General features: G+C 42.2%; 1 protein-coding gene and 1 long non-coding RNA gene across 5 annotated transcripts in view; one reads left to right on the top strand and one right to left on the bottom strand.

Moving 5' to 3' along the window:
* The window catches only part of si:dkey-183c6.7 (urea transporter 1), a 68087-nt gene that overhangs the window by 6854 nt on the left and 42026 nt on the right, over window positions 1-19207 (top strand). The window lies entirely within an intron of this gene.
* On the bottom strand, window positions 4751-9495 carry LOC134444343 (uncharacterized). Of its 4 annotated transcripts, none has more exons than XR_010033937.1 (7): window positions 8614-9495; window positions 7889-7999; window positions 7697-7797; window positions 7315-7425; window positions 7125-7210; window positions 6326-6417; window positions 4751-5761 (listed from the first exon to the last, which is right to left on the bottom strand). It is a non-coding gene; the product is annotated as an uncharacterized LOC134444343 (long non-coding RNA). The 4 variants fall into 4 exon arrangements; XR_010033938.1 differs by having other exon boundaries at window positions 9180-9495; XR_010033939.1 differs by having other exon boundaries at window positions 7885-9495.

Here is a 19207-nt window from a genome sequence, read left to right as displayed (position 1 = left end):
AAGTCACCTGACCATTAGTTCATGCCGAGCACCATGAATTTATCTTTTTCATTATTTTACTGATGAAATCATCACAAGTCACTACATGAAACATCACATTTCATACTGTATAACTTTAACATACATTTTATGAAGACCACCACCAAACACCACAGAAAGAGAAGAAGAACGATGGGAAAATGCCCCCTTAGGTGACCGAACTTGAGCACACTCCTTTGCATTGAGTGGGCGAAGTTTGACTTATCTTATTCTAATAGACAATCATTGGCTCAACCAATCAGTGATGGGTAACCTGAATTCATTCATTGGTTAAAATCTAGAGTCACATATTACCAAAATTACGCTTTTCACCAGTCAGGTTTAACCAAGTGATAGATGTGGCCCTGGAACGAATCCAGGTTGCCCATTACTGCATCCAACCTAAATATATCCATCACCACCAGCTATGTTACCAAAGATTTTCAATATGGTAGATTCTGCTAGACCAAGATAAGTCATAGCATGCTTCACCAATGCAACAACTCCTGTCACATTTATAAAGTGTGTCTTTCTTTTACACTATGTGTATGTCAGGCACCATAGTCAGTCCCATTAATGTAGTTTCCTTGTGAAGCGTAGAGAAGGGAACATTTTGGTTCATGTCAATAACGGAGAGAAAGCCAAAGAGACAGCAAAGTTAGATGCAAACATACAGTAAAAGTGTTTCGTCCCTAGGGCCAACTCTAACTTCTCAGTGTTTTGTTGAAGGAACGGAAAACAAAACAATACAATATAACACGGCATGATACGATTATAAGGATTACGCAAACTGAACAGAGCAAACATTTACTTGAGCTATTTTCAGGCTCACTTCTGCAGAAGAGAACAGCACAGCATGAAATTGGAATCTCATGCGAAGCTACCTGGAAAAAACAAGCATTTGTACTATTTGTGCTATTTTTACCTGCACAGACAAACTGAGAGCATGCACCATGAAATAAGCTTTCTGTGTTTCCTACAATGAGACTAATCAGTCTTTTTATATCAGTGGGCAATGGCATTTGCCCAGATACCATATACAGGTAGGCTACCAGTCTTTGTGTGCACCATGGAAATAACCATCCGTCCACCTACCAATGACGGGTGAATTTGGCCTTTGGCGGGTGAAATATACCAACTCACCCTGACGGGTGAAATTTTTCTACAGGTGCCCGGGTTAATGCGCAATTATAAGAAGCATCCAACATCAAAGGTTTAAGCAAATTGGTAATGAGAAGAGTTATTGGCATCACAAGTTTAAGAGTATTGAGAGAGTACTGATCAGAAAATTATCTTACTTGGCATTACGATGCTTGGAACGGTTGAATATGAACTGGTAAAAATGGTGACTTGTAAAAATTGTGAGTCACTGGTAGATTTTAGAATCTACCTGCCACAGTGACTTGTGGGGGATATGTTTAAGTTCCAACTAGAGGATGACATTTTTCGGGAATTCCCGTGGGTCCCACGGGAATCCCACGGAACCCGCGGGAATTCCCGAAAAATGTCATCCTCTAGTTGGAACTTAAACATTTCCCCCACAAGTCACTGTGGCAGGTAGATTCTAAAATGGAAGTAAAAAATTTAAAGATGAACCGGAGCGGGCAGGAGCGGGAATAAAGATGAATGGGTGCGGGAATGCTCGCTTATTTTTTCATTAAAAAAGCCTAGTTTTGGCTTTAGTAATGGGAGTGGGATTGATTTTGAGTGGGAGTGGGCAGGATTGGGAAACATTCTTTTCAGGAGTGCATGGGATGGGATTTGTTTATTTTACTCCAGTCCGGGATGGGACGGCATGGGATTTTTTTTCTGGAACCGGGATGGGACGGGAGTGAAAATCCACTCTCGTGTCATGCTCTAGTTCCAACCCCTGTATGCACTCTTGTGTAGAATATCAGAAGCAGGTGCAGGAAGCATGATGGGTTATTTATAGCAGTCTGCACAAAGAAAACAAGGCCTTATACCGTATCATGAATTATTTTCATAGTGCTTCTTATCAAGGAACTGATCTCTGCTTCTATACCTACTTTCAAATGTAAATGTAGCCCGGTTTGTTTATTTATTTATTTATTCATTTATTTGTTATATTCAGACAGACAGACAGACAGACAGACAGACTAACATTGGAATACTGGAAATGTTACCTTGAACTCAAGCGATGTACTGTACACTACTCAGAAATCCATGAATATATGAAGAAATGTGTGAAAAAGGAAATATGGTCAATTATCTCCACAGTGAGTTGAAAAATGTAAAAGTGCCAAGCTCGCAGTGTGAAGTTAATCATGGACAAACATTCTCACCTTTCTCTCTCGCTTTTTCAAGGTGTTGAGCACGACTCAATCAAATGAGTCACCCTTTCCCTGTAGTTCTTATTTGTTCTGGTGATTTGAGTGTGCGTGTGTGTGTGTGTGTGTGTGTGTGTGTGTGTGTGTGTGTGTGTGTGTGTGTGTGTGTGTGTGTGTTTGTGTGTACGCATGTGTGTGTGTGTGTACGCATGTGTGTGTGTGTGTGTGCATGTGCGTTTCGCACGTGCATGTGTGTGTGTGTCTGTGTGTGTCTGTGTGTGTGTGTGCGTGCATGTCTGTGACTGAGAGAGAGAGAGAGAGAGAGAGAGAGAGAGAGAGAGAGAGAGAGAGAGAGAGAGAGAGAGAGAGAGAGAGAGAGAGAGAGAGAGAGGAGGGAGGAGCATGTCTGTTGTTCTTTCCTTCTGTCGTACATTTCTATTTTTACTCCTGCTGCTCACCCAGGTGAGATTAATAAAGCCAGACAAGCATCAGGAAGACAGACAGACAGACAGGCAGGCAGACAGACAGACAGTCAGGCAGGCAGACAGACCGACAGATTGACATAGGTTTGTTCAGCCTCAAACAGACAGACAAGCTTCAGCCTCAGACAGATAGGCGGACAGACAGACAGGCAGGCAGGCAGACAGCCAGCCAGACAGACAGGCAGACAGGCAGACAGGCAGCCAGTGCTTAATTTGAGGGGGAGCAAGGGGGAGCTAGCTCCGGAACCTCAGACGAGAGCTCCGGAACCTTGGATGGAACCTCATGGAAATACATCACAGATCCCCCTTGGGGGGGAGCCACCCATCTTCTGCGCTCCAGAACCTCCCGCTTGACAAATTAAGCACTGCAGCCAGCCAGACAGACAGACAGACAGGCAGACAGGCAGGTAGACAGGCAGGATGACAGATTGACAGAGGCCCGTTAAGGATCCTTTCAGGATTCTGCATCCTTTGCGGACATGATGGACACCAGGACAGTGATAAAACGCATAACATGGACAGCTTTTACAGTTTAATAAAGATGTATGAAGGAAACATTACTTGAGAATGTGATTATTTTATTGTTCTCTCACTACAGTGGTCCAAGTTGCATCCAAAGGTTTTGTTGGAGTCTGGCACGTCCAATTTTCTGACAGACAGAGAAAGGCAAACAGATGTTCACACACAGACTGCCTAACAGACAGAAAACAGACAGAGAGGCTGGCAGGCAGGCATGCAGGCAGGCATGCAGGCAGGCAGGTCAGGGTGGGGTATGGGACAATTTGGTCTCGTCCATTGGGGATTTTCTTTCCAACTAATTTGCTTAGGCACAGACAAGACTATATTTAGCTCCTCTGTTCACGCAGGAGACATGATGAAAGATCAAGAAACATAGTCAGTCTGAGTGATAGACAGACAGAGAACAGAGAAGGATACAAAGGCACTGGTAGAGACAGGCACTGAAATTTTCCCTCTTTTTTTGCAAATGCATCCTTTGTGGGCATGTAAATAAAACAAAATTGCTTCATTTAAAATGTTGCGATTGTTGGATCCAGTCATCATTAGGCCCTATTAGAGTTTTGTGCATCAAGGAATGTTGTTTTAGGGTTGTTGTGTGGTAGCCAGCTGTGTAAACTATGAATAGGGTTACCAACCGTCCCTTGAAATACAGAATCGTCCTGTATTTAGAGATGAAAGTACGGGTTCCGTATTGAACTGAAACGGGACACGGGACGTTAAAATGCAGGAAATTACATCTGAGAAATGCTAAATTTTCTGGGGGACGACACCCAGACCCCCGGCATGATGAAGTGTCCCCTGTGACAGTTGGCAACCCTAACTATGAACGTAGCAAATTAAGGGCGAAATTCAACTCACTTAACAGGATATAGTTTGGTGAAATCCACCATCATTTCCATATTTTATATCAGCATTTGAATGCTGACTGATGACAAGTTCCATGTGTTAGAAATAATATTCACAGTCAACACAGTCTTTACAAACGCTGAAGCTATTTTTGATGCGTCTTTACATACACTCTTAAAAAGGCTGGGTCAAAAACAACCCAAATTGGGTTATTTTCTGACCCAGGCCCTGGTTCAGTATTGGGCCTACCCTTTGCCTGGGTTAAAATATTTTAACCCTCAGATTGGGTCATTCCTCTAAACCAACTAAATGGGTCATTCTGACCAAATTGCTGTGTTAAAAGAACCCATTACATGGGTCAGACCTACTACCACATTATTGGGTCATATTGACTTCTTTGTTGGGTTCATATTTTAACCCAATATTGGGTATTTAAATTGCAAGGAGATTTACAAAAAACAATTATGACTTTATATTAGTACATTAAGGTGAAATATACCAGAATTGTTTACCAATACAATTGAGATCAATTTAAAAAACAAAATACAAGAATGCATAATATTTCAGATCTCTTTTTTTATTGCTGAACAATCACAGCAGTGTAGCATTAACACATCATAGCATTGAAGCAATAAAACCTTAATTGAATTTACATGCATCTTTTTAGCCTCTTTGCAAAGATGGGTTATCAGCAAGACTGATCACTCATGACCGAAAAGACTCAACTACATCACAGCAACATTGCTATGACATTACCAAGAGCTTTAAGTAACAGGTTAAAACTCAGTCATTACAATATTGGTGACAGTAAAGTTAAAACATAGGGTCTGCTAAAAGGGGTTAAAGGAAATGGTTCTGTTTTACCAATGTACCATTTGATTTCAGTGACACTGTACAATTATAGAAATTCAAAAATTTAGTTTCACCTTACCTTTTGTATAGCACACTGTAAAACAGCACATTAAAATGTTTAACCCCTTTGCGAAGAGCCCATGTGCTTTGCACAGAGAATATGTTGCTTTTTAGCTATGAGTAAACAGACCCGCCAGCAGGTCCATCTGCACAAACAGGCTTCTCACCGTACTTTTTGTTAATTACAAACTTTACAGTGCATCCATAACTGCGCTAACAGAGTGGAGTGAACTTAATTGTCCCCAGGTTGAAATTTGTCTTGGTCTCTACAGTCACTACATTCCATACAGTACTTACATAACCAGCATATAACAGAACATAAATAAAAAAACATTGAAAAAACATAGAAAACGTTAAAATAAAAAAACATCAAAGTGTGCACTACATGTCCATGGCAGGTCTATCTGTCATTAACAAACAAGGTATTCCCTGATGGGTGGTTATCCAAATAATACATTTCAAACACAGCATGTATCCAGTCCAAAAGAACTGACAGGGATGTCGCAATTATATTGACAGTTTGTACCTCAGGACCTTGTCTCGTGATCTGATTTGATTGACATCACTACCCTTTCAAGGATTTAAAGTAGCTGACTTGTAGATATTAAGGTTCACGTAGTAGATGACCTCCCAAAAGCACGGTGAAGCTGCAGGTTGCATATCCCTCATGGCAGCTCTTGGCATCTCACCACAAGTCTTGAAAAAGCAAAACAAAAGAAAAGTGTAAATGATTAGGCCAAGACATGGCTTTTCCATCTCAGTCATCATAAATATGGTTTAGGTAAATTATATTGTTCTGTATATCTCCTGTACACTTTGTATTTACTTGTGATGTGGGCTTGATTATGTCCTCTTTTGAAAGTCGCTTTGGTTATAAAGCGTCTGCCAAATGCAATGTAATGTAATAATGTAATGTAATGTAATATATATATATATACACACACACACACACACACACACACACACAGGTATATAAAATGTTATTTCTGACTTGACTGCACCGGAATGACTGTGCCTACCGGTGCCCAAAGAGGAAGACAAAAAGAAAGACAACAAGTTTGAGAGTTTGGCAAACTAGTAGACAGAACATACAGTAAACTGTAGCAAAATTGTCTGAAGTGACACCACACAGTAGGCATTCCATACACATTCACAGAACCAAAGAACAATATCAGGCCTCATTGTGTGTGTGTGTGTGTGTGTGTGAGTGTGTGTGTGCATTAACGCCTGCTGTTGTGCATTGATATAAAAAAAACGTACTTCATACATGCTGATGATATCCAAGGGCTTCTTGAATAAGTAGTGTGGCCGCCGACCCAGCTGAGCAGCATTCTTCTCCTTTTACTTGTGTCCTACAGCCAAAAAATAAGCAGTTATTGTGATTGTATTGTTAAAGTCATAGGCCTACAATACAGTTGACATACACATTTATCCTGAACTGCGTTGTTGGGTCCTGACAAACCAGTGGTAGTGAGAACAATATAATTGGATGTTGAAACTAGTAGGGATTTTCCTTTAAAGGGACACTGTGCAGGAAATGGTCAAAAAAGGCACTGCAACTATGCTGCTCATTGAAACTGGGCTGTCTATTGCCAAATTTAATCTTTGCATGAAAGTTTACTAAGTAATAAACAAATATTTTCTAGCATGGTCCAAGTAGAGTCATTTTTGCAGCTAAAAATGGCTAATTTTGGAAATTCAAAATGGCGGACCATGGAGAAGATCCCCCTTTTCATGTATGAAAAGTGCAATTTTTCAATTAATAATGAATGCTTAGAATTTGATGGTGGTGGTAAGCATTAATGAAAAAGGTAACATAAGTGAATGGGCAGCATGAATTCTGGAAATAAACAACTAAAAATCTCACACAGTGTCCCTTTAAGGTTGTGTGTGTTTATCTGTGTGTGGTGTAGAGTGGGGTGTGCATGCGCATGTTTTGTACGTGTGTGTGCGCATGTGTGTATGAGCATATGTGTGGTGTGTGTGTGTGTGTGTGTGTGTGTGTGTGCGTGCATGCGTGCACGCATGGGCTGTTATGCATGACATAAAAAGATCTTACTTCCTACATCCTGATGTTTGAGGACTCCTCGGATAAATAGTGTCACAGACCCAGCAGAGCAGAAGTAATCTTCTTTCATTTGTGTCCTACAGCAGAAAAAGAATGAATAACTATGAGTAATTGGGATTTTACTGTGAAATATATAGTACAACTGGTACCCATGTTTACAATTCTTGGATCATACACTCACATTTCAGTGCCGCGTTCTTCCCTCGATGCAGACACAGCTCCGTACACATTAAGCGGTTTTGGTGCCAGGTCATCACGTCCATCGAGGAACGGACTACCGGAATGACTGTGCCTGCCGGTGCCCAAAGAGGAAGACAAAAAGACAGACAACAAGTTTGAGAGTTTGGCAGACAGATAGACAGAACATACAGTAAACCGTAGCAAAATTGTCTGAAGTGACACCAGACAGTAGGCATTCCATACACATTCACAGCATCAAAGAACAATATCAGGCCAGCTCTCATTGTTAGTGTGTGTGTGTGTGTGTGTGTGTGTGTGTGCGTGCGTGCGCGCGTGTGCGAGCGCATTCACGCCTGCTGTTGTGCATGACATTAAAAACTTACTTCATACATGCCGATGATATCCAAGGGCTTCTTGAATAAGTAGTGTGGCCGACGCCGACCCAGCTGAGCAGCATTCTTCTCCTCTTACTTGTGCCCTACAGCTGAAAAATAAGCAGTTGTTGTGATTTTATTGTTCAAGTAATAAGCCTACAATACAGTTGATACACATTTATCCTGAACTCACTGACTTACATCTCTCAGACAATCCAAATCGGTTTTCATCGGTTTACTTCTTCAGTGACTTAGTTCCAGTTTCCTACACACCCAGCTGTCTTGGTAACCGGTCAGAGGAGAGAAGTCCACCTTATCCAGAGCAGAAGAGATAAAAAAAGACAAAACGTTTCAGAGCTTTGCAGACACACCTTCAAACAGACAACAGACAACCTTAAATAAATGTATGAAAGGCTTTTGTCTCACTACTACACACAACTTTACATTTTTCATTTACATAAACAAAAATATTAACCAACCAGTCCCTTCGTAAATACTGCACAGAGTACAATATCACACACTCACACTAGAACTAAGTTACACACGCACGATTTCATGCAAAGCATGTTGAAGTAGCTGTTGCCTATAGCCACAAATTTCTTTAAACCAGGAAACTTCCCTGTAGCGTCAACAAAGCAACACATCCCTGCTCGTGAATGAAAGAAATTGGATAACTATTCCCTCCACATTTAAGTAATTTTGGAACACAACGACTGGTGAATGTAAACACGTTTTCCACGCGTAGCCTTCATCCGCATTTATCAAACAGCTACGTAGTAGAGCTACGACTCTAATCAAGCAAGCAAAGCACATACGAGATAAGAAACGCCAGTTGACACACAAACAATAAACAATTGTCGCGACAACATTTTCTTGCACAGGCAAGCTGCCCAAACACACGATGCGACTTACCACACCTAACATACCGGTAATATTTAATGCGCGAGCTATCCCTCCCTCTGCATTTATCAGAGTTCGGACTTGTGAAAGGTGCAAGTCGCAGTGAGCTCGGCCTCGGAAGAACATCGCAGGAGTCAGGAGAAGTCACACAACACAAGCACTTGCTCTCATAAAACTAGTTCTAGTTGACACAGAAAAAGAAGAAAGCCCGTCGACTCCCCTACAGTATGTAGAACTAACATGACACTTGTGGAAACCGAAGACAGCCTTCAGATGCCAGCTTGCGGCCCCCAAACGAAAATGCTGTCGTTATGAACAGAATTCTAGGTTGAGTGAAGCCAGGTAGCGGCTAGAGTTAGCTAATTTCTCAGATTTGTGTCAGTTGCGTCCTGCATTAGGCTAGTAGTATCACAGCCCGTATAGAAAGTATATCGCCTCACTGTGTAACCTCAATTTATCGTCGAGTAGACACACTTAGCCCCCTACCTAAAAAGAATCTGCCCAACCACTGACAGCCAACCATCCGTTATAAGCTAGAACTATGCTAAATAGCAACCAAATGAATCCCAGAAGGGCTAACATTATGACTTACCGTAGTGTCTTGGTTATTAGCTAACTAACCACCGTTGACAGAACCTGGACGAAGGCTGGACGAACATACTACTTTCCAATGAAATGTAGCAAATATATTCCCAAATCCACCACAGGATAGCAAACCGCTGCAGTTATGACAGAGTGCTTATTCATTTGCTCCCCTTAAAAGATTAGTTACCGTTTCCTCCTATTAGGCCTACTCGAAATGGGTATAGCTTTCTATGAAATGTGCCTTAATATACTCGCCACAAACAGGAACTCACGGCTGACGCATATTTACACCGCGAAAAGCAATATGGCAAGTTTATATGTAATAAAAGGCGCACACTTACCGAAACAATGCTTTCATAAGCCATCCGGTGTCCTTTCTTCTGGACGTTGGTAGTTCTTGAGTTTACTAGCCGTTTTGGCAATGGCGTCCGGGCGGTAAAATTCAAAATTCAAATATATTGACAAGATTACAGGGTTGAAATGACCCAGGGCCTGGGTGCTGATGTGGGTTTAGCGAATAACCCAGGTAATGGGTACGGAAAATGACCCAATATGGGTTATATTTAACCCATTTTTCATAGAAAAGCAATTGACCCAGGGGTTTAGTCAAAGTAATAACCCAGCTCTTTTTAGAGTGTACAGTAGCTAACAGTTTCACGTCATTGACACTAGTGAAAGTGAAAGTGAAAGCCCATTGGGAAACTCCAACTCCCATTGTCATTGTGACACAGCACTCCACTGCACACTGCACACAACGAAATTGCATTTATGCCTCACCCGTGCAAGGGGGCAGCCCTCAGTGGCGCCCCATGGGGAGCAGTGCGGTGGGACGGTACCATGCTCAGGGTACCTCAGTCATGGAGGAGGATGGGGGAGAGCACTGGTTGATTACTCCCCCCACCAACCTGGCGGGTCGGGAGTCGAACCGGCAACCTCTGGGATGCAAGTCTGACGCCCTAACTGCTCACCCATGACTGCCCACTAATGGAAGCAGACACGTGAGGCAGATAATGAGCTTGCCCAGAGGCTCTTCTGTCCTAACTTACCTTTCTTTTCCATTTTTTTCTTCTATCACTTTTTTCTTCACTTTTTTCCACACCATTTCACCTACGTACTCATCCAACCGAGTGACTCACTTAAAGGTGCTACTCAACTCTCTCTCTCTCTCTCTCTCTCTCTCTCTCTCTCTCTCTCTCTCTCTCTCTCTCTCTCTCACACACATTCTCTCTCCCTCTCTCTCTCTCTCTCTCTCTCGCACACACAGACACACAGACACACAGACACACACACACACACACACACACACACACACACACACACACACACACACACACACACACACACACACACACACACACACACACACACACACACACACACACACACACACACTTCACGTGCCTCTAGCGCTAGTGCTTAAATTAGCAAACACGTGTATCTGGTAGAAGGTTTGCTAATAGAGGCCCATGTTTAGCATCATGGCATCACAGTATGATGAATCACCTATGAATAGGCTCGTAATGGCGATGATTGAGACTCACACTAATGCTAATGACTGGTGGATGGGTTCCATTAAGATGATTGAAGCCTTTGCTAATGGAATGAATGCTTTCCACTTTGTGTCCGCATACGCTTTCATACACAGTAATGAATGCAGAGTTTATTCAACTCTTAGTGAGTCGATTTAACATCTTCTTCTAGAGCAGTGGTTCCCAACCAATGGGTCGGGACCCAGCTTATGGGTGGCCAAAGATACACAGGGGGTCGCGGAGCCCTCTTGAATTTAAGGGGTTTCCTTTTAAATAGCCTATATGTAGCCCATGTTGAATACATGGCAAAGCATTTAACTAATATATGCATAGAAGCATCAAAATGTAAGTGCTACATTAAACATTTATTCTTTATTTGACCAAAGACAAATTGAGGAATAAAATAACTAAAATGAGTTTTCGCAGGAAACAGAGGTTATCCTGTGACTCCCTCTTGTGCGGGCGCTCGCGCGATTGGGTCACCAAAGCTTACAATGGTAAAAAATATGGGTCCCTGAAGTAAAAGGTTGGGAACCGCTGTTCTAGAGTGTATTTGGTCCCAGAGTACTCTCTAAGTGCTGAATATAAGACCACATTTTGTGTACAGTGAGACCAAAGATAAAATTTCATGCAGGCATGACAAAATTCCAAGAGAATACATTTTGAATTTGAAAGCGGATACATTGTTTCAAGTCTCCCATAGAGATGCATAGGAGATGGCTCTCTACCTCCTTGTTCCTCCCAAAAATGGTCTCATGTCCCGCCCCCGGCTGTTGCTTCACTCATGAATCGAACGTATGCCATCACCTGTATTTAAGTCAGTGATTCTATTCTATTCTATTCTATTCTATTCTATTCTATTCTATTCTATTCTATTCTATTCTATTCTATTCTTGTAAAGCTTCATAATTCATTGCACAGGGAGTGTGTTTAGCATGCGTTCTGCATTATAAATGACTTGATATGGTCTAAATGACTGGATCGATTTCATAGCAAGATCATTGAAACCACTGCTAAGCATGATTACCCCTGAGCAAATAGAGATGAGAAGGGCAGATTTAACAACATGTCTTTGTACTGCACTGCCACTACAAAACAATTACATTATTCAACAGTTCAAAGATCCATGCACAGTTTCTAGGTGCTAGTAAAGGCAGGTGTGTTCAATACTTCAAAAGAAAAAAGTTTACCGCACACTTATTTGACTTTTTGCTCGTTTATTTAGAGGGAACAACGCGTTTCACCTCTGTGCGTCATCAGGCAACCTGATGACGCACAGGGGCAAAACGTGTTGTTCAAATAAATAAAAATAAACTCCTTGCTTTTGAACCAATTGTTAGACTTAAATTACTCACAAGACAACCGTGTCGTTCGTTCCATAACTTTTAATGAACTGAACTTCCACACCCCCCGGTGGACTATATCCAGCCCCAAAAACATTTTCACAATAAAAGTCCGTGGGCTGCTAAGGGAAATGCAAATAACAAATAGTTAACAAACTCATTGTCTTCTTTAAAAAAAAAAACAGGTGTTAAGTTAGGATCTTCACAGTTTTCCAGGCACCTAAAAGGAAACAAAAAAAGTTAGTTGCTCAAAAAGGATATATTTAAGTGTCCCATTTATTTAAGCTCCCAATGTCCATCATTTAGTGCTTTCAGCAGCTGGTACGCTGATGCACCCTTTTTGGTCAGACAGTCCGCAAGTTGTTCCTTTGTGTTGCTCCATAACACACGCTCAATCCTCTGCATTTGGATGAGTTCTTTGATGCTGCTCATTTCCAGGCGGAGTCTTTTCTCAGAAACGGACTTCGTGGACTTCAGGGCATCAGCCAAAGAATGATTGTCGGTTACGCAGGTGATGGGTGGTGAGTGTTCAGTGCCACCTGTTGTCAATTCAGAGAACAGCATTGCCAGAAAAACGGCATTGTCAATTCCATCAGACATTGCTAATGTTTCTGCAGCCAGGGTACTTCGCACAACCCTTTTCACTCTCTTTGACTGCCAGGCCAAGGGTGAAAACTTTCCATCTTCTCCCATCAAAACGATCAGATGGCCACCTTGACTGCCTCCATCTGGAAGATTTCCAAAAGAGGCGTCACTGAACATTACGAGTTTGAGAGCATGATCATTTCCCAAATGTTGAAAGGTAAGCATAACTTTCTTAGATTTTAGCTTGCATACTATTCTGTTTGCCTCATGAATTGTTTGCACGGTTGCATTCTTGAGTTTAGAGGCCAGGTTGCTGGCATCAAACAGGACATCTGGCCTGCTCTGTCTCGCTACCCAGAGAATTTGACCTATCTTTGACCGAAGTTGGTCTTTCTCATCTTCACAAAGGGCAGAGTCTTGTTGCACAGCCCGTGAAGGCGACAGGTGTATGGGTTGCATGTGCTGAATGTAATTCTCCTGATGGACTTGCACAGATTGCTTCACAGTCACAAAGTCCATTCCCACATAGCAGAAGCTATCATGCTCCTCACGGCCTACTTGAAAAACAGACCTGAGATGAGGTATCACTGTTTTGGAGAAACTTTCTGTGCCTCCCCACATGAAGTCATCTACATGGCAGGCAAGTATCCCGGTCACATTGCAGTTTGTGTCAGTCCAGTAGAAAACGGCAGGATCGACCTTTGATATTTTTCCTCCTGCTTCCAGCACTATCTCCTTCACTTTGTTGTACCAGTACAGTGAGGCATCTGCCAAACCATACACACACCTTTTGAGCTTCCATAATGTTCCTTTGCAGGCTGCCTCCGGGGGAGGCCTGATGTATATGTCACGTGACAGTTCCATTCCCTGTAGGAAAGCCGCTTTTATGTCCATGGAATGGAGTGTCCATTGCTTTTGGCAGATTACAGCTAAAAGTAGTCGGAGGGCTTCTGTGGCACAAGTCGGGGAATCTTTCTGTAATTCTGCTACTTTGAACTCTTCAAACCCTCTTGCCACTAGCCTTGCTTTTGGTACTACACCAGCAGGTGTCTCCTTCAGGGTACATACCCATCGTGTGCTAATGCTCTTCTGACCTTCATCTTGCACAGTTTCAAACACATTGTTATCTCTCCAATTTTTCAACTCTTCTTGCTTTGCATGGTCAAATGACACTTCTTTTGTTATCAACACATCTTCACTGTTATTAGTGGCATCAACACTGGGCTCTACCTGAAGGTTTTCCAATTGTGATACATCAACTGAATCTGTCTTGCCCTTAACACTGTTTGGTTCAATTAACCGTATGTTGTACCAACTTCTGTATTTGCCTTTGGCCTTACCTGCTCGGCCAAGAACTTCAGCTCTGTGTACAGTGCCACTGCGATGATCTTTGTAGTTCAAAACTTGTCCACTTCTCAGATTAGCTTCAATTCTGTGGTCCACATCAGGTTCTGTCTCTGTGCCCGTATTGTTTTTATCTTGCTCTGTCTGCCCTTGTGTCGATACTCCTGCCTCTGTGTCTTTGTCAGCATCAGTGCAATTTCCAGGATTTTCATCATCAGTTGACTCTGCATTTCTGTTCGTGGCATGTTCATCACTTTCGTTCCTAATTTTCATAAGCCTGAGATAGTGTACTCTAACACAGGTGCTTCCATGTCTGACAAACACCACTGCTCCATCTTGACCAATCACAACTCCTGGTCCTTTCCATTCTGGGCAGTCCACTCTCTTGTAATACACCTTGTCACCCATTTCATATCGCTCATCTGTATTTCTTAGCTGCTTGCGCAGAGCTCTTCTTATTCTTTCTGAACACTCTGCCTCTGTAAATGCCTTTCTGGCTGTGTGCAATGCAGATATGTGTTTCGCTACCCACTCACTTTTTGTGGTTCCTTCCAGGGCAGGTGGCTTGTCTGTCAGCACAGAGGGCAGGTTAGGATTCTGTCCAAACACTAGCTGATGAGGACTATAGCCGTGGACATTTTGCATGGTATTCTTTGCCATAAGTGCCCAATCCAATGCAGTGTCCCAGTCACAATTGTTAGTTGTCTTGACTTTCATAATGATCTCAGTGAGCGTTTGATTGTGTCTCTCTATTAATCCATTGCTCCAGGGGCTGTATCCAGCAGTTGTTTTCACTTCAATGTTGAAGTTCTCCGCCATATCTCTGACCTCCTCATTGTTAAACTCTCCTCCATTGTCACTGAATAATTTTTGAGGTGGGCCATGGATACTTATCCAGTCATGTATGAAGTGTTTCACAATTTCCGATCCTTTCTTTGTGGTCAAAACGCTTCCTGCGCTGAATCTTGTGAACTGGTCAATAATGTGAAGATACCAGAGACCTGGCTCTAGTTCATGGAGGTCTACTGCCACAGTCTCATTGTGCTGAGACGCTAATGGAAGGCCAACAGCAGGCCTCGGTTTCATCTTGCTGTGCTTCTGACAGGTTTCACAGTCTGTCACTATTCTCTGAAGAATGGCATCACATTCAGCATCTTTGTTTCCTGAGCTTAACAGAAGCCTCTGTAGTTTGTCGGCAGAGGCATGACCAAACTGTCTATGAAGTTTCAAAAGAATCTTTTTCTTCTCTGCTGTATTCATGTTTTCTGATATGGTCAGTATTTCTTCATCTCTGTACTCACATGGTGTGGCATCCTCAGACTCAGTTGATATGAGTACGCGGTCATTGACTTGAATGGCTTTGCTGTCTTTATCCATAATATTCACACAGTAATGGCCAGAGCTTGTGAAGTCCAGTTTTACAGGTTGTTTGAACATCACTGCGCTGTCATTTTTCATATCGAGAACAGTTTCCGCCCTTTTCATGGATGCTTTACTCAAAAGCAGTGGAATCTTGGCAGGAACGACTTCAGTCTCAATTTTGCACTTGGTTTGGCCTATTTTTGCAGGAATTTTTAGCTTTCTGGTAGATTGGACAACATTACCGTCCCCAAATTTAAATGGCCTACTACTTTGTTGTTCTGAGTTCTTCAGATTTTGTCTCTCAATTTTGCTGAGGCCTGTAATGTAACTTTCCAGCCATTCCTCACCACACACAGTACGTGTGCATGCTGTGTCTATTACTGCAGAGCCATAACATTCTGTCAACAGAATTTCAGCTGCAGTGGGCGATTCTTTTGTAAAGAGAGTGATATTGCACTCTTCAGTGTTTTCAGTACAATCATCTGTGATTTTTACCTTTTCAGTTTTGTGCGGGCAGTCTTTGGCCCAATGGAATGTACTCTGACAAACGGCACATTTTGATCTGCGTCCATATCTGTCCAAGGGGTTAGTGCCAGGCAGCGGTGCTTTTTGCTGCTCACCTTGTCTTGGCCACGCCTTGCCCCCCTGTCGTTTCGATTCTGTCGTTACATATGCAGCCTCCTGTTTTATTCCCATCGTCTGACCAGGCGCTTTCCCTCCAAAAATCCTTTTCAGCGCCGATTTCATTTCTTTGAAACTTAAATCTGAACACGCCGTTAAAGCTAACTGTCTGTCTTTAACTTCCAAGCACGCAGTATCCAGTAACTTAAACGCCAACACGGCATCAGGCAGTTCCATTTTGTACTTTCGCATGCGCGCATAACGCTGTTCAAATTCAATTATGAAGTCCGCCATGGACACACTAGTATCTCTCGCTAGCTTATCAAAGTTCGAATACGCATCGTATGTTCTGTCCTTTTCCTCAACTAAGAACAAACCGTCAAGTTTTTCCAGTAGCGTAGTCATACCAGTATCTTTGTTGAGGTCATCCACAGGTATCTCCATCGCCGTTTCCCGGGCTCTTCCCGTTAGTCCCAAAGCCACTGCAAGCGCTTGTTTCTTCTTTGTAAGGTCCGTGACTCTAATCCACATATCCACTTCATTCTTCCAGCTTTCGTACGGCTTCCCTTCGTCGAAGGTCGGCGGGTTTTTATAATTAGCAGCCATCCTCTGCTACCATGTTAGACTTAAATTACTCACAAGACAACCGTGTCGTTCGTTCCATAACTTTTAATGAACTGAACTTCCACACCCCCCGGTGGACTATATCCAGCCCCAAAAACATTTTCACAATAAAAGTCCGTGGGCTGCTAAGGGAAATGCAAATAACAAATAGTTAACACCAATGACATTATTCATTCATTTTTTATTGTCATTTAACAAAGCATACAGTAGTATCGTTAAGTGAGCTTATCAGATAACATGAACGTTGTGTTTGTGTTCACAAAGGGTCAAGAGGGAAATAAAAGAAATATTTATTTTTTGTACTTTTCATATTTAACATTTATAAATCCATAATGTATTTCTATTTCGTGTTCATCCATATGCACTTTATTTTTCTGTTATTTTGAGTTTCTGTATGGTACCTTTATTTTGACGTCGTCCTGTCATACATGTTGATATATGTCACTTCCTGTTTGTAAAGCTAGGGATTTTCTGAATGGAAGCGGTAGCGTGCGAGCTTGTTGCTCCACGTTCAAGTTCAAGTTTGCTTGTTAAGTTAAGTGCAAGCGCTTTAAGTATCACTTTAAGAGAAGAAGAGTGACCCAAGTGATGAAATCCTTTCGTAGTCAACAAGCGGGAACAGTGGTATGTGTTACTTGTCTTTTGTCAGTTTGATTTTGTTCATGTCTTATTATTTTGGTGTTTGAGTGCATATGATTCAGCATTTGTTTTTGTTTGTCTTCTTTTAGTTCTACGGTGTTTCAACATCTGCATGTGTATGAATGAAGTGTGCAAATAAAACATCAGTAAACCGGGACCCTCGACTTTGCCTGTTGACTGGGGAAGGCATAGTAGAACACTACAGCTTTCGGTGAAGACGAGGACAAGGCGAGTGGCTGGCTACACCTGCGTTCGGAGGTCGCCAAGGATTCGAAGAAAGAGACTTTTGTTCCGCGGCAAGGTGGCTGCACTCGATCCGCGTTTCCGAAGCAAGAGGACAATTACAGCGCGAGCAAGCAAGTAAAGTCTCGCATTCGTGCCTTTGAAGTGGCGCGGGTCTTTGAAGTCGAACTGCTCCAAGGTAAAAATTACGCTGCCTTTTTCCTTTGCCCTTGAGTTGTCGTGGACATTGAGAAAGCATTCTGAACTGAACTGTCCGCGATTTAAAGACTTTTTAAGGAAACAAAAAAAAAGGGAAAGAAAAAAAACTGAAATGAAACAATGGACATTTTGTAATGCTACTGAATGGTTTTGAAACAATGGCTATTTTGGTTATTTGAAAATGTGTCTGCGTTTGTATCATGTTTGACAAAGGGGTTATGGTTACCAGTGTTTATGTGCCTATGTGTTCATAATGGTTGAATGGAAGATGTGTGAATGAAGTTGAAGCAATTTAAATTTTGAAGCACTTTTCTTAAAGAAAGAAAAAAAAATCTTTAAAAAGAAAATAATAAGAAAATTAAGCCCATCTTCAATTTAATTAATACAAAATTAAATGCTTTATTAATACAAAACACTACACAAACACTAAACCACCATGATGGATCCACAAGAGACCACCACATTACTCCCTGTCAATGTTGATGCAATTCCTAATCCAGAAGAGGATGTTCTAGTGCCTGCCGAACATGAAGAAGTAAATGAACAAGATGAGGGGGCTCAGCAAGGTCAGCCTCAATCTCAAATTGAAGTTCCTGAAGTCAGAAGAGGTAGCCGCACACGAACCCTCTCAGAGAAAGGAAAAGCACTGCAAAGTGAAAAATTAAGCCAATTACTTAAAGCTTTTGGACGAATTTACAAAAGGTGGAAGTACCATGTAAATGGCCTGAAAAGGTCTCTGAAAGGTAAAGAAGACGCTGATTTTATTAAAGAAATCATTAATGCCATTAATGCCTCAGTGATGGAACTAAGCCAAGTGTATGAAAAAATCAGATTGATTGCTGTCCCGGACCTGGAGATCAGAAGGCGAAATGATGCTTGTCTGGCAATCACCAGGACAGCCAATGAAAAGGCCCACTGTTTCATAAATTCAGAAGGCGACCCAGAAGATATTCCGTGGCCAGACTCCGAATCAGTTTTCAATGCCACTGTATCTAGTATTACCTCCGCACAATCCATGCATATCTCCAGAGCATCAGGAAGAGCATCGCACAAGTCATCTGTGAAAAAACAACAGTCAGCTGCTGAAGCGGCAGCAACGCATGAAGTGCTGAAAATAATGAAGACGCAACATCAGTGTGAGGAGGAAATAAGAGAGCTTGAGGCAGAGGACAAAATAAGGACTGCGGAGAGAGAAGTGGAAGAAAAGCAAATGGAAGCAGAATTTGCAAAGAAAAGAGCTCAGTTTGTGTCTGAAAGTTCTGCAAGAAAAAACAAAATCCAGGAGAAAGTCAAGGAAGTGGAGAGATTGGAGGGACTGAAAGAACACAATGCGGCTCAAGCTAAGCTGAAAGTTTACAGTGAAAGCATCTTTGATGACGAAGATGAAGTTGCTGCTGCTCTTCAAAGCCAACATGGAAATATCCCAACCTCTCTTACTCAGCCTGAAACATACACTGTAAAAAAAACCCTCTTCAACAAACTTGCTTCCACCTGCTCTTACTGCCCACGCCAGCGCACCTTCAGTGGTCATGTCTTCCTCTGCAGCC

This window comes from Engraulis encrasicolus, unplaced genomic scaffold (assembly GCF_034702125.1).
Source record: "Engraulis encrasicolus isolate BLACKSEA-1 unplaced genomic scaffold, IST_EnEncr_1.0 scaffold_51_np1212, whole genome shotgun sequence".
NCBI lineage: Eukaryota > Metazoa > Chordata > Actinopteri > Clupeiformes > Engraulidae > Engraulis > Engraulis encrasicolus.
This window is presented reverse-complemented; position numbering and strand designations above follow the sequence as displayed.